Source organism: Vicia villosa, linkage group LG5, assembly GCF_029867415.1.
Source record: "Vicia villosa cultivar HV-30 ecotype Madison, WI linkage group LG5, Vvil1.0, whole genome shotgun sequence".
Taxonomy (NCBI): Eukaryota; Viridiplantae; Streptophyta; class Magnoliopsida; order Fabales; family Fabaceae; genus Vicia; species Vicia villosa.
Window position 1 is genome coordinate 140,517,280 of NC_081184.1, and position 11,941 is coordinate 140,529,220.

Sequence of the window (11,941 nt, forward strand, 5' to 3'; positions counted from 1 at the left end):
GGAGGTAAACAATGTTCAAAATTGGCATATGATCATGAATCAACAGTAGTATAATACAGGAAAGCTGTATAGGTTGATTAGGGAATTGGGGCATGATATGCCTTGAAAAAAAATATGTTTGGGAATGCTGCAAGGCCTAGATCAATTCAGGTGTTGTGGATGGCTTGCCATGTGAGGCTATCCATGAAAACGAGGTTGCATAGGCTGGGAATGTTAGCTAACACTAAGTGTGTCTTTTGCAGGAATGTGGAAACTCAAGATCACCAATTGTTTAGGTGTGCTGAGATGAAACAAATCTGGGAAAGTAATGGATAAATGCAATACAACTTAATATCATCACCAATACTTATCAAATTTTCTCTCCATCTCACAACCATTTACTTGATCAAATCATCTTGAAAATATATCTTGATCATCTTTAACTTTTCTTAATGACTTGAAAACACATTTATGAAATCATATCTTATCTCAATCTTTTTCCCCCAAAATTTACCAAAATCTTTTTTTAATGGGTCAGCCCGAAGCCCGCTTGGTCCGGCCCGACCCAGCCCATAAAAAACATGGGCCGATGGGCTGGCCCAAAAAGACAGGGTCGTGTTTTTTTAAGGTATTTTGCGGTCCGGCCCGAGCTAAATTGTTGAGCTTGTGGGCCGGCCCGATGGGCCGAGCCCATTTTGACAGCCCTACTTGGGTGTAATAGTTTTTGAATCTATTATTAAAGTGGTTTTTTATTAAAAAAATTAATATGACACGACAAGTGTAAGAATTTTGATTGATTGTATGTGTAAAGTTAGTTTACACTGTCAGTGCACTATCTTTAAACTCAATAAAAAATAAGTAAAAAATAAAAAATTCATTATAGAATTCGGAAAATCAAAACTTTGTCCCATTTAATTTAAGTTTTGTTATATTTTCTATCAATTTAAAATAAAACAGTATTTTATAAATTATAAAGAAACGTTTCTATCAACTTAAAATATAATTTATCAACTTAAAATATATATTATATTTTTTGTATACAAATTTTAATTTTCAATTATATTTATATTCGTTAACAATAAATTGTAATTAAATGGAACAAAAAATTTTACTCTACAACTTTTTTGAAATTTTTTTTAATTTTAGTTTCAACCATTACTTTTATTATTTTTTATTTTAAAACATAACTTTGTTTTTTCTCCTATACCCATGATTTTTTATTTTATTTTAATAACCTAGAAGTTATGGTTAAAGAGGTTGTTGAACTTATGGTTAGTTTAAAGAGTGATTTTTAGTATAACTTAAATTAAAATTTGTATTAAACATATAGAAAAATATTCAGAAAAACAATTTTTTAATAAAGGTAATAATAAAAACAATTGAAATGTTTTTCATTTATTTTAAGAAGAGAATGTGAAAGAATTAAATTAGAAAAAAATATCAATTTTGACCATTAGATTAAACTAAAATTAATGAAGAAGTAACTCTTTTGAGTTACTCTTGGAATGAATATATATATATATATATATATATATATATATATATATATATATATATATATATATATATATATATATATATATATATATATATATATATATATATATATATATATATATATATATATATATATATATATATATATATATATATATATATATATATATATATATATATATATATATAAATATAAAATTAAATAATATATAAATATGGTTACCACCTTGAACATCAAATATATTTTTATTGATGCAGCACATATTTAGGTCGTCTTAGATATAATAGATACCCTATTGGAATTAAAAATTGGCCTTAATAAAGAGAAATATGAAGAAATAAAAAAATCATATTTTATTAAAATTGTAGATAATATTAAAAGACAGAAAAAAAATTCTGTATGAATATTTCAAATAAAATTTAATTTAGGTAAATATAATTTTTCTATCTTTTCTTTATGTAAAGTTTCTCTGATATAGCATGAATTAATTTCAATTGATAAAATAAAAGTAGTTCATTGAATAATTATTATTATACGAGAAATTACCATCATTTTATAAGAAAAATTACTATCATTTTATAAGAAATATTACCATCATTAAAGGAATACTAAACAATTAAAGCAATGTTAATAATGAAGTGTTTTAATTAATAAATAAAAGTATAAAAAATTAAAATTGTAAAATATGTTAATACCAATAAGACCTTTGTTTTCGGTCGGATTTCACAACCACTAGATTAGTTGTATTATGTATTGATTCATTTAAAAAATTATATCAATTCTAATAAATATTAAAACTTTTAATATAATGTATCAAAATTTTAAGGAAAATGTTAACTAGTGCATGCTTTTGGGGCACTCTTTAAGTGATTAAAGTGGTAAGATTTTATTAAAATACGTATATTTAATGCATTAAAAGTGTATTGAAAATTAAAATATTAATTTTTGTAAAGAATAATTTTTTTTATTTAGTATCTTTAAAGAGTGCTATGAGGGCACTGGTTAGCAAGATCTAAATTTTAAAGTTTTATAATTTTAAAAGATTTTAAATTCTTATAATTTTGAAAATATTTTTAGAATATAAATTTTTAAAATTATAAGACTTTAAAATTCTGATACATTGTATTAAAAGTTTTAATAACTAATAGAATTGATAGAGTAACATGAAAGAAGTTGAATTAGTTAAAAATTTATAAATAATATGTCATGTTAGACTAATTCGATGTAGTTTGTTCACAAATAATTTAAATATATTAATTAAATTTATTAATATACTATCTATTTAATCATATTTACTTAATTATAAATAATAGTAAACTTGTTAATTTTTTAATACATTATTGTAAAACAGATTTAACAATATATATTTCTATAAATTAAAAAAAATTAATATCATATTTATTAGTATAATACTTTTTATCAGAAAAGATAGTTGGCCAATATACCCTTAATATAATGCTTTGGTAAATTTTGTAAAATAATACATCATACTAAATTATAATTTAAAAGTTCTTCAACAAAAATTTCCGGCCAAAATGTCTAAAAATAATAATTATAGTAATTAACTAATTAATCAAATTTCTCACAAAATAATAATAATAATAATAATAATAATAATAATACTCTATGTTCTACAATAATAATAATATTATACTAATATAGTTTAAATGCAGTTTTGATTCCCCAAATTACTCAATTGTTTGATTTTTCTCTCTTAAATTTAAATTGCTTGATTTTGATCCCTCAAGTTTTTTAATTGCTTGATTTTGGCCTCCTAAATTTCAATTATTTGATTTCGACTCCTTAAGTTTGTCCCTTTTTAAACCTAGTTTCTGCATCATTAAGCATTCGACTGAGGTAATATATGGCTCTTTCGATGCCATTTTCATCCTCTTGAGCGAGCATACTTCCTATGGTTACATCCGATACAGATATGTATAATCTCAAACACTTATTTCTACAAGGGGAGACAATATCGGAGGTTGGGCAAGGTATTCCTTGATCTTGTCAAATGCTTCTTGATGCTCTTACCTCCATTCGAATCCTCCTTGTTTCAACGGGAGAAGGAAAGAGAATGCTTGAGTGCGTCCACTTAGGTTAAAAATGAATCTTCGTAAAAAGTTTATTTTTCCAAGTAAAGACTGCAACTCTTTCTTTGTCGAAGGTGCCTTTGCTTTCATGACGACCTTCATTTTGTTTTGATTGATCTCTATTCCTTTTTTGTGGACTACAAAGCCGAGAAAATCACCTGCCTGCACAAAGAAAACACACTTAAGAGGATTCATCTTCAAACCATGTTTCCTCATTCTCGCGAATGATTGGCGAAGATGTTCCAAATGGCTTCTATCTAAGATAGATTTAACTACTATGTCATCAATATACATTTGCATAAATGTTTCAATATAATAATGGAAAATAGAGTTCATTGCTCGTTGGTAAGTTTCTCCAACATTTTTTAATCCGAAAGGCACTACTATCCATTTGTATGTGCCTAATGCCCCAGGGCATCGAAAGGCTGTTTTGGGAACACCTTCTTCAATAATGAAAATTTGATTATATCCTGAATATCCATCTATCATACTAAGATATTCAAATCCTGCGACTGAATCGATCAACATTTCTGCCACAGACATTGGATATTCATGCTTAGGGATTGTAGAGTGTACATCGCGAAAGTCTATACAAACCCATATGGATCCACTCTTTTTAATAACAGGTACTGTATTTGCTATCCATTTGACATATCTTATAGTTTGGATGAACTTACACCTCAATAGTCTCTCGAATTCTTCTTTGATCTTTGAGAGGATTTCTGACGCAAATCTCCTTGGAGTCTGCTTGATGGGCTTCTTGCCATCCTTGATAGGCAGCTTCACTTCGACTAGTTCTCTACTTAACCCTGACATCTCGTCATAATCCCAAGTGAAGCAATTTTTATATTCTTTCAGCAGTTGGATTACTTCCTTTTTCATCTTCGGGCTAAGCTTTGCATTGATATAGGTAGGAATCTTAATTGGTCCCTCACCCAAGTTGATTTCTTCAAGCAGGTCCTGCGCCAGCGTTTTGGAACTTGGCGTTGTTGGGTATTTTTCGAATCCCAAAGGATCTTCATCATAGATTGCATCTAGCCTATAGCTTCCTTCGAAAGGTGTAGGTTCGTCTGGGGGTTCCGGTTTAAAGTCGACCCCTGGTCCTTTCGTGTGACTCCTTTCCTTGTTGGCTTTTATAGCCATAAAATTTACTTTGGCCTTGAGGACTATCTTCATTTTATTTTCGGCCAAGTAAGCCAAAATATTTTCGAACAATGCGGACTCAAACATGGTTCTCATCTTCATCTCCCCTTCCAGTTGGCCGTTTCTCCTAACTTCCTTCTTCGTCATTGTCGTCACCCATTATTTCACGATCCCATTGGAAACCATTAGGGAAATGTTTAAGGAACTACAACATTCTTTGAAGGTGAATAAATGTCCCCTACAGGATTGCAATGAGCTATGTTAGCAAGGTTTCTCTCGAAACTTCTTCTATCTACATGGTTCACCTCTATCATGTAGTAACTTTGATCTGCTTCGATGTTCTCTATAATTCCATCCTCTCTCCAAATAAAAATTCTCTAATGTAATGAAGATGGAACTTCCTCTACACCACGGATCCATTTGTGGCCTAGAAGCTGATTGTAGTTTGCTTTTTCTTGTATCACTATGAACATTGTGGGTCTCGCTATTGATCCTATGGTTAGATTAACCTGTATGACCCCCAAAGTGTGACCCACTTTTCCTTCATAGTTCCAGAGAACCATATTGCGTGGTTTGATATCAGTATCAATAATTCCTATTCGCCTTATCATGAATTGTGGAATTAGGTTTACCGCTACTCCTGTCATCCAGGATTTTGTTGACTCCCGTATTCTCCACTTCCCCCTTATGTATAAGGGCTTTAAGTGGGTTTTCATTGCCAAATCATGGCGTTCGAAGAACGCATTTTGTCCCTCAACAGCCCCATTGTTCATTACATAATAGCACACATGCTTATGCTTTGTCATCTTTATTTCGTCTGTCTCCTCATTTTCTTAGATCTCTGTCACCTGGTCGTATTCATATGGCAAGACAGACACAACATTGCAATTGATATTAAGGGAAACTCACCTTCAAATTCAAAGTCATCGGTTAACATGTCTTCATCGTCAAATGCTTTCTCCACCTTTTCATTTATTTTTTCCTTCTTTGGAGAAAAAAATTTCTCCCTACAGGAAACTTGTCATCCCTCTTAGTGGATGGAGGATTCTGATTTCTACTTAATTCTCCAATCTCCTTTCCCAACATCTCACACTGGGATTTCTTGATCCTTTGATGCCTCCTCCATTGAGACCTAGTCATGGGGGTTTTTTGCCAGTGTTTTAAAAACCGGACCGGTCATCGAATCGGTGAGGGTACTGGGTCACTGGTTTATCGGTCGAACCACTGGGTCACTGGTCGAACCACACGACCAAACCGGATTAAACCGGATAACTCGGTTGAATAGACCTGTCATTATATAGGTATAAAACCGGTCGAACCAGATGATTCAGTCTCTAAAAAAATATAACTAGCTTTTAAATTTTTTAAAAATATCATATCATAAATTCACAATTTCATAACTTAAATTCAAATTTTAAACAAAGGTATCACACATAACAAAATAGTAAAAAATTACAAAGTCTAATTGCAAACAAAGTCTAGTTACAACATAATCTAAACAAAGTCTAATTACAATGTAATCTAATTGAATAGTTTATAACAAAATAACTTCAATGTGTATCAAATTTAATTCAAAATAGGATCCTCCTAAAAAGAAAATCAAATAAAATTCAATATGTTTATGCTATTTAAGAAAATTTATTAGCAAAGATAACAAATAGACAATAAAGTTTTTAATTTGTCACTAACGAAAAAAAATTTAAAAAAAAAAGTTAAAAACAAAGTTAAAAACAAAAAAAAAAAGCAATTAAACCGCCGGTTTTCCGGTTTTCCCGGTTTCCACCGGTTTGATGGCATACCCGATCCGACTATTGAACCAGACCGGTTACCTGGCCGTTTTCCGGTTCGACCGGTCCGACCGGCCGGTCCGGTCCGGTTTTTAAAACACTGGTTTTTGCCCTTGTAATTCCCCGATCTGTAAGCTTGCTGCTTTGACACCTCGAACTCCTTCCTGTAAGCTATGGAAGATCCTCTCCTGACTTCAAAACTTCTCCACTTCTCTTTCCCTCGACCTCTAATTTTGTTTGGATTTGTCCATCTACCATTTGGGGCGTTAGATGGAGGTTTAAAGGTTACCCTTTAATTCTCCTTTGGATAAAGGCTATCAGGACTTCGAGGAACTCCTATTTTGTCGAACACAAAGGTGCTCCTTGCATCTCTCCAGTGACCATTGATTCGAGCAAACTGGACCCTCTCGAAATCTTTCGATGCTTTCCGATCATGGACGGTGCTGCATTGTGTAACACCCTTCTAAACCCTGTGACAAATTAAATAAATTCATTCAGAGTACATGAAAACAAGGGTTCCACAATTCAATAATTTATTAAACATCGTTCAGTTATGTCATGCATTCACTGAGGCAGTCATCATCAATTAAAAATATTTCATGTTAACACAACGGAAATTAAATCATACGGATTAAGTTTAACATCTTTAAAAATCATCCTTCAAAACATCAAAAACATAACCAAAGTTACAAAACATAAACTCTAAAACATCGCGTCCCCAGTGTTAGAAATATCAGAGCATGACACCTGGCGCTAACTAACAACTGACTCATGAGCTAATCCTCACCGAGTCGAACAACCGCTATCCTCAATATGAAAATGACAACATATAAGGGTGAGTATCATCATAAATTAACAAATGTTATAAGGTTATAAAGCAATAACACATCATAGTTGCAATTATTCACCCAATCGTTTCATAAACAGACATTCAGACAAGTCTCATCATCATAAACAACCAACACATCATCAATATTTATAACACTGGAAGAACATCTAATCATGTTATAAGAATATGCATATGTATGAACTGACATTCTGCATGTGGTACCAACCATCAAATGGGAATAACCCATAACCGATCCAACATCATCAAGATACGGCCCTGCCAGCACAGATTCCACACAATGGGAATCATGCCCTTTACTGATCTAACACATCATCATGGATACAACATCAAAAATAAATATGAATGAATGCAAACATACATGAACATACTTATACCATCGTCAAGTCTATGAGTAACATCATTAAAATACTCATTTCGTCATAATCATCATCATCATCAATCATGTTTATATATATATATATATATATATATATATATATATATATATATATATATATATATATATATATATATATATATATATATATATATATATATATGCATTATTCAATCACAATGACATCATTAATCATCACATATATTATTTCACAAGGTTCGTTTAGCTCGAAACGGCACACGAAACGAACCAACGGTTCGAAAGTTATGAGTTTTCCAAAATGATTCATTTTTCAAAAACCTTCAGTGTAACGGGTTATAGAAAAAGCGTAACAGGTTACGAAGAACAAATTTTCAAAAACAGTTTCAGCCGTAACCGCTTACAAGGAAACTGTAACCGCCTACGCTTGACGTAACTCTATTCGCTATTATTTTTGCTTGATCGTAACCGGTTACGAACAACACCGTAACCGGTTACGAACTCGTAACCAGCCCAGAAAACCCATTTTTCACAACCGTAATCGGTTACAAGCCCGATCGTAACCGGTTACATCACCTGTAACAGCCAAAAAAGCACTTTTGACAGCAACTTATTTCCATCCAACACAACCCAAATCGAATCATTTCGACCATACACGAAAAACAGAATCAATTCACAATTATTCCATGTTATTTCATGCCTCAACAACACATTCAAACATAATCAAACATCACAAACAAGCATTTACACATAATTTATCAATTTGAACCATAACAACACAAACATCGTGGATTCTAGCCAAATGACCAATCATCATCCAAATTGACTCAAATCCCTAACTCTATCATATGACTCAATCAATATGAATTCTACATCTATTCTATGCTATCAACCCCTAACCCAATAATAGATGTTAACCAGATAAGTCCCCCCTTACCTTAGCCAAATTCTTGAATTGGGTCTTCTTCCTCTTTGGTTCTCTTTCACGTTCTTCAGCTCCTCTTCTCACAGCTTCCTTTTCACGTTCTAATTTTCTTTCTCCTCTTTTCCTTATTTTATGAAAACACAAAATAGCTTAGTAATGGGCTCCTTCACATTACACCCCCCACACTGCTAACTTCACGAATGGCCCAACACTATATTTTATTATTTCTTTCCACATAATTCCAATAAAATGCTAATTTAAATTAATTAATTTAAAACTTAATTAAATTAAGTAAATAAGAAATTTTGGGATGTTACACATTGAGGGCACATAAGGGCTTTGTAACGCCCCGAATTTATTTATTTATTTAATTAACTTGTTAAGGATTTATTTATTGGAATTTTCGAAGTTGGGAATTTATCAGAATTAATCAAAGGGACGTAAATGGATTATTATATCGTTTGAGCGGCTGAATGGAAAGTCGGATTAAATTAGTTGGTTTAATCAGAAAATAAATTTTAGAAGTAATATTATTATCATTGGACATTATTTAATTAATGTAGTTGGGAGTTGGGTTTGTCAGTAGTGGGTGAAATAGCAATAAGAAGGTATGAGTATTAGGCCCAATGAGTTAATATTATTATTATTATTATTATTATTATGATTATTAGTTAAGTGGAATAAAAGAAAAAGAAATAGGTTTTGTTGTTGTACGTAGAGAAACAATACAAGGGTTTGGAAGCTCGGTGGTTGGAAAAGGGATACGACAACTGTGTCAGGAAGGAGAAACCGGAAGGATTACGCGAAGCTGAAAATTAGAATTCGACCGGAAGTTGTAGAGCGGACTCCGAATACAAGGTAAGGGTGGGGTTCTTGCTCTATAAACGGGGATATGATGGACCGTATGTGGGGTTTAGGGTAATAATGTTATCTCTATGTTTTGGTATGATTTTCGATGTTTCTAGTGTTGCTGTGTTGAATTTTATGGAAATCTTATGTGAAAATTTGTTGTTATGTGATTTCTGATTAGTCGTGCTGTCCGTGATTTCTGGATGAATTGGGAATGTTGATCGTTGAATTTTCTGTGTTGTGGTGATGCAAATAATTCTGAGAATAAATGTTATTAAATCCTGAAACCAGAATGATACCGAGCTTGAGTAAGGGAATGGAAGAGATACAACCCTCGGAGAAGAAGAAAAATTAAAATGGGACGGGGGCCACGTTCTAGGGGTGGGCGCCCCTTTGTTGTTTTAAGAGTCCCTTATGGGACGGGTGGCTTAGGAGTGGGACGGGTGTCCCTTGCCACTTTATGTATTTCTTTTCACTTTAGCTTTACCTAATTTTTGTTGTATTGCTATAGAAGTATATAGTTGAATTGAGAATAACAATGTTATCTACACTGTAGCGATGATGTCAAATTGATGACTATGACTAAGTTACTTCTACTGTAGCGGAACACATGAGTGATATTAGAATCACGTTTCAATTACTAATAGATAACATTATTAATATAATTAATGATAATGTTTTATAGTAATAATAGTAATAATGACTTAATATGATTAGTATAATAATAATAATAATATAATAACAATAAATTCTTCTCGTGGTAGTGAACAAGAAATTCAAAGAGACTTTATCATGCTTTGGGGTAGATAGATTTCATTTGGTCTTCCCTTTTCTCAATATTTGGGTTCATATTGACCGTGTTAACCTCAAGGTTAAGACTTTCATCAATCTTAAATTCCTGAAACTTGACTCAATGTCAATGGTCCTCAGTAGCCTTCACCATCTCTAAACCTACAACATAATTGTTAGTGGTTTCAATATTGTTGTTGAGGCCTTCAGTAGCTTCCTTTGCATCGATAACCACAAAGTCCTTATCAACTTTATCTTTGACTATTTCCACTATGTTGATGTCCACTGGTTCACCGTAGCTCATGTCAGCGATGGGCATGGGATCATCGTCTACCTTCATTTGAGCCTTGCTCATGTCGCTGAACTCAAGGCCCATCCTTTATTGCATTTTGAATTTAAATCATATATTAGGTAAAGAATATAAATTAATCACCGCTTTGCACAACATCAACGTAATCAACACCAATAACATCATCAATGAATAGTCATAATATCAACATATAAACATATTCAACCAGTCATCATTATTTATTTAATGAAAATTGTAGAAACAAAAGAAAAGCAAATCACATAACACACACAGGAACATCACATGGCACATAATGAAAACAAAATGAAACAACCATAAGATGTCGGGCGTCACTCAAGCACATGCCGGCCATCACTCATGTTGCGATGTGCTCCGAAGGCACGTGTTGCTCTAAGCAACACTGTGCATATATTTAATTTCCAGAAATCATTGTTAATGAACAGCAACATCAACATTAGAGAACCAATTGCAATTTCAAAATAGTGACAGAAAATATTTTAACACAATACAATGACTAATTTATACCCTAACCCACATACAATCCATCATATTCTCATTTAGGTAGAAATAATCCCCCTTACCTTGGATTGAGTGCAACTCTAAGAAATTTCAATGGAAATTATGAAAAAAATGATACTTGAGAGCAACACTTTGGGTCTCCTTCTTTTTCTCTTCACAACCCTAACCCCCTTTCTCCATTTCTTCTTTTTCTTTTCTCGTTTCCTCTTCCCTCCACTTCTAAAATTATAAAAAAAGTGATACCACCACCACTTACACATTATTCATAATGGGCCTAATAAAAATACATCCTTAATACTTAAAGATACCATAATATAAGCCCAATATTATTTCTACACTCAATGTAAAAATAATACTTCCACTTTTATTCCATTAAAATAAAATCTGATTATTTTAATATACCGACTTATTAATCAATGCCTCATATTTCCGGTCTAATCTTAATAACTCCAAAAATTCCCAAAACGCTAAATATTAACTCATTAATATTTCTAATACTAAAAATATTAAAATTGGTAATTAAGCAAAATGTGAAAATTTCTATAAACATCACAAATGTCTAAATTAAGCAAATAATTATTTTTCTGGGCGTTACATTAGACATTGAGTTAGTTCTTAAATTGGTAAACATACATTTTTACATAATAATATAAATTAAAATATTTAAATGTATATTGTGCGGGTATTAAGATATATGAGGGTGGATAGTAAGGATGGGAATAGACTATCCCAACTAACAGGTGCATATGGCCCAGTCTAAAAAGGCTTAAGTTAAACCAGATTTATTTAAATAGAAAAGACCTAAGATTTTTTACAGGCCTATTTAGCTAAAAAGCTAGGCCTCATG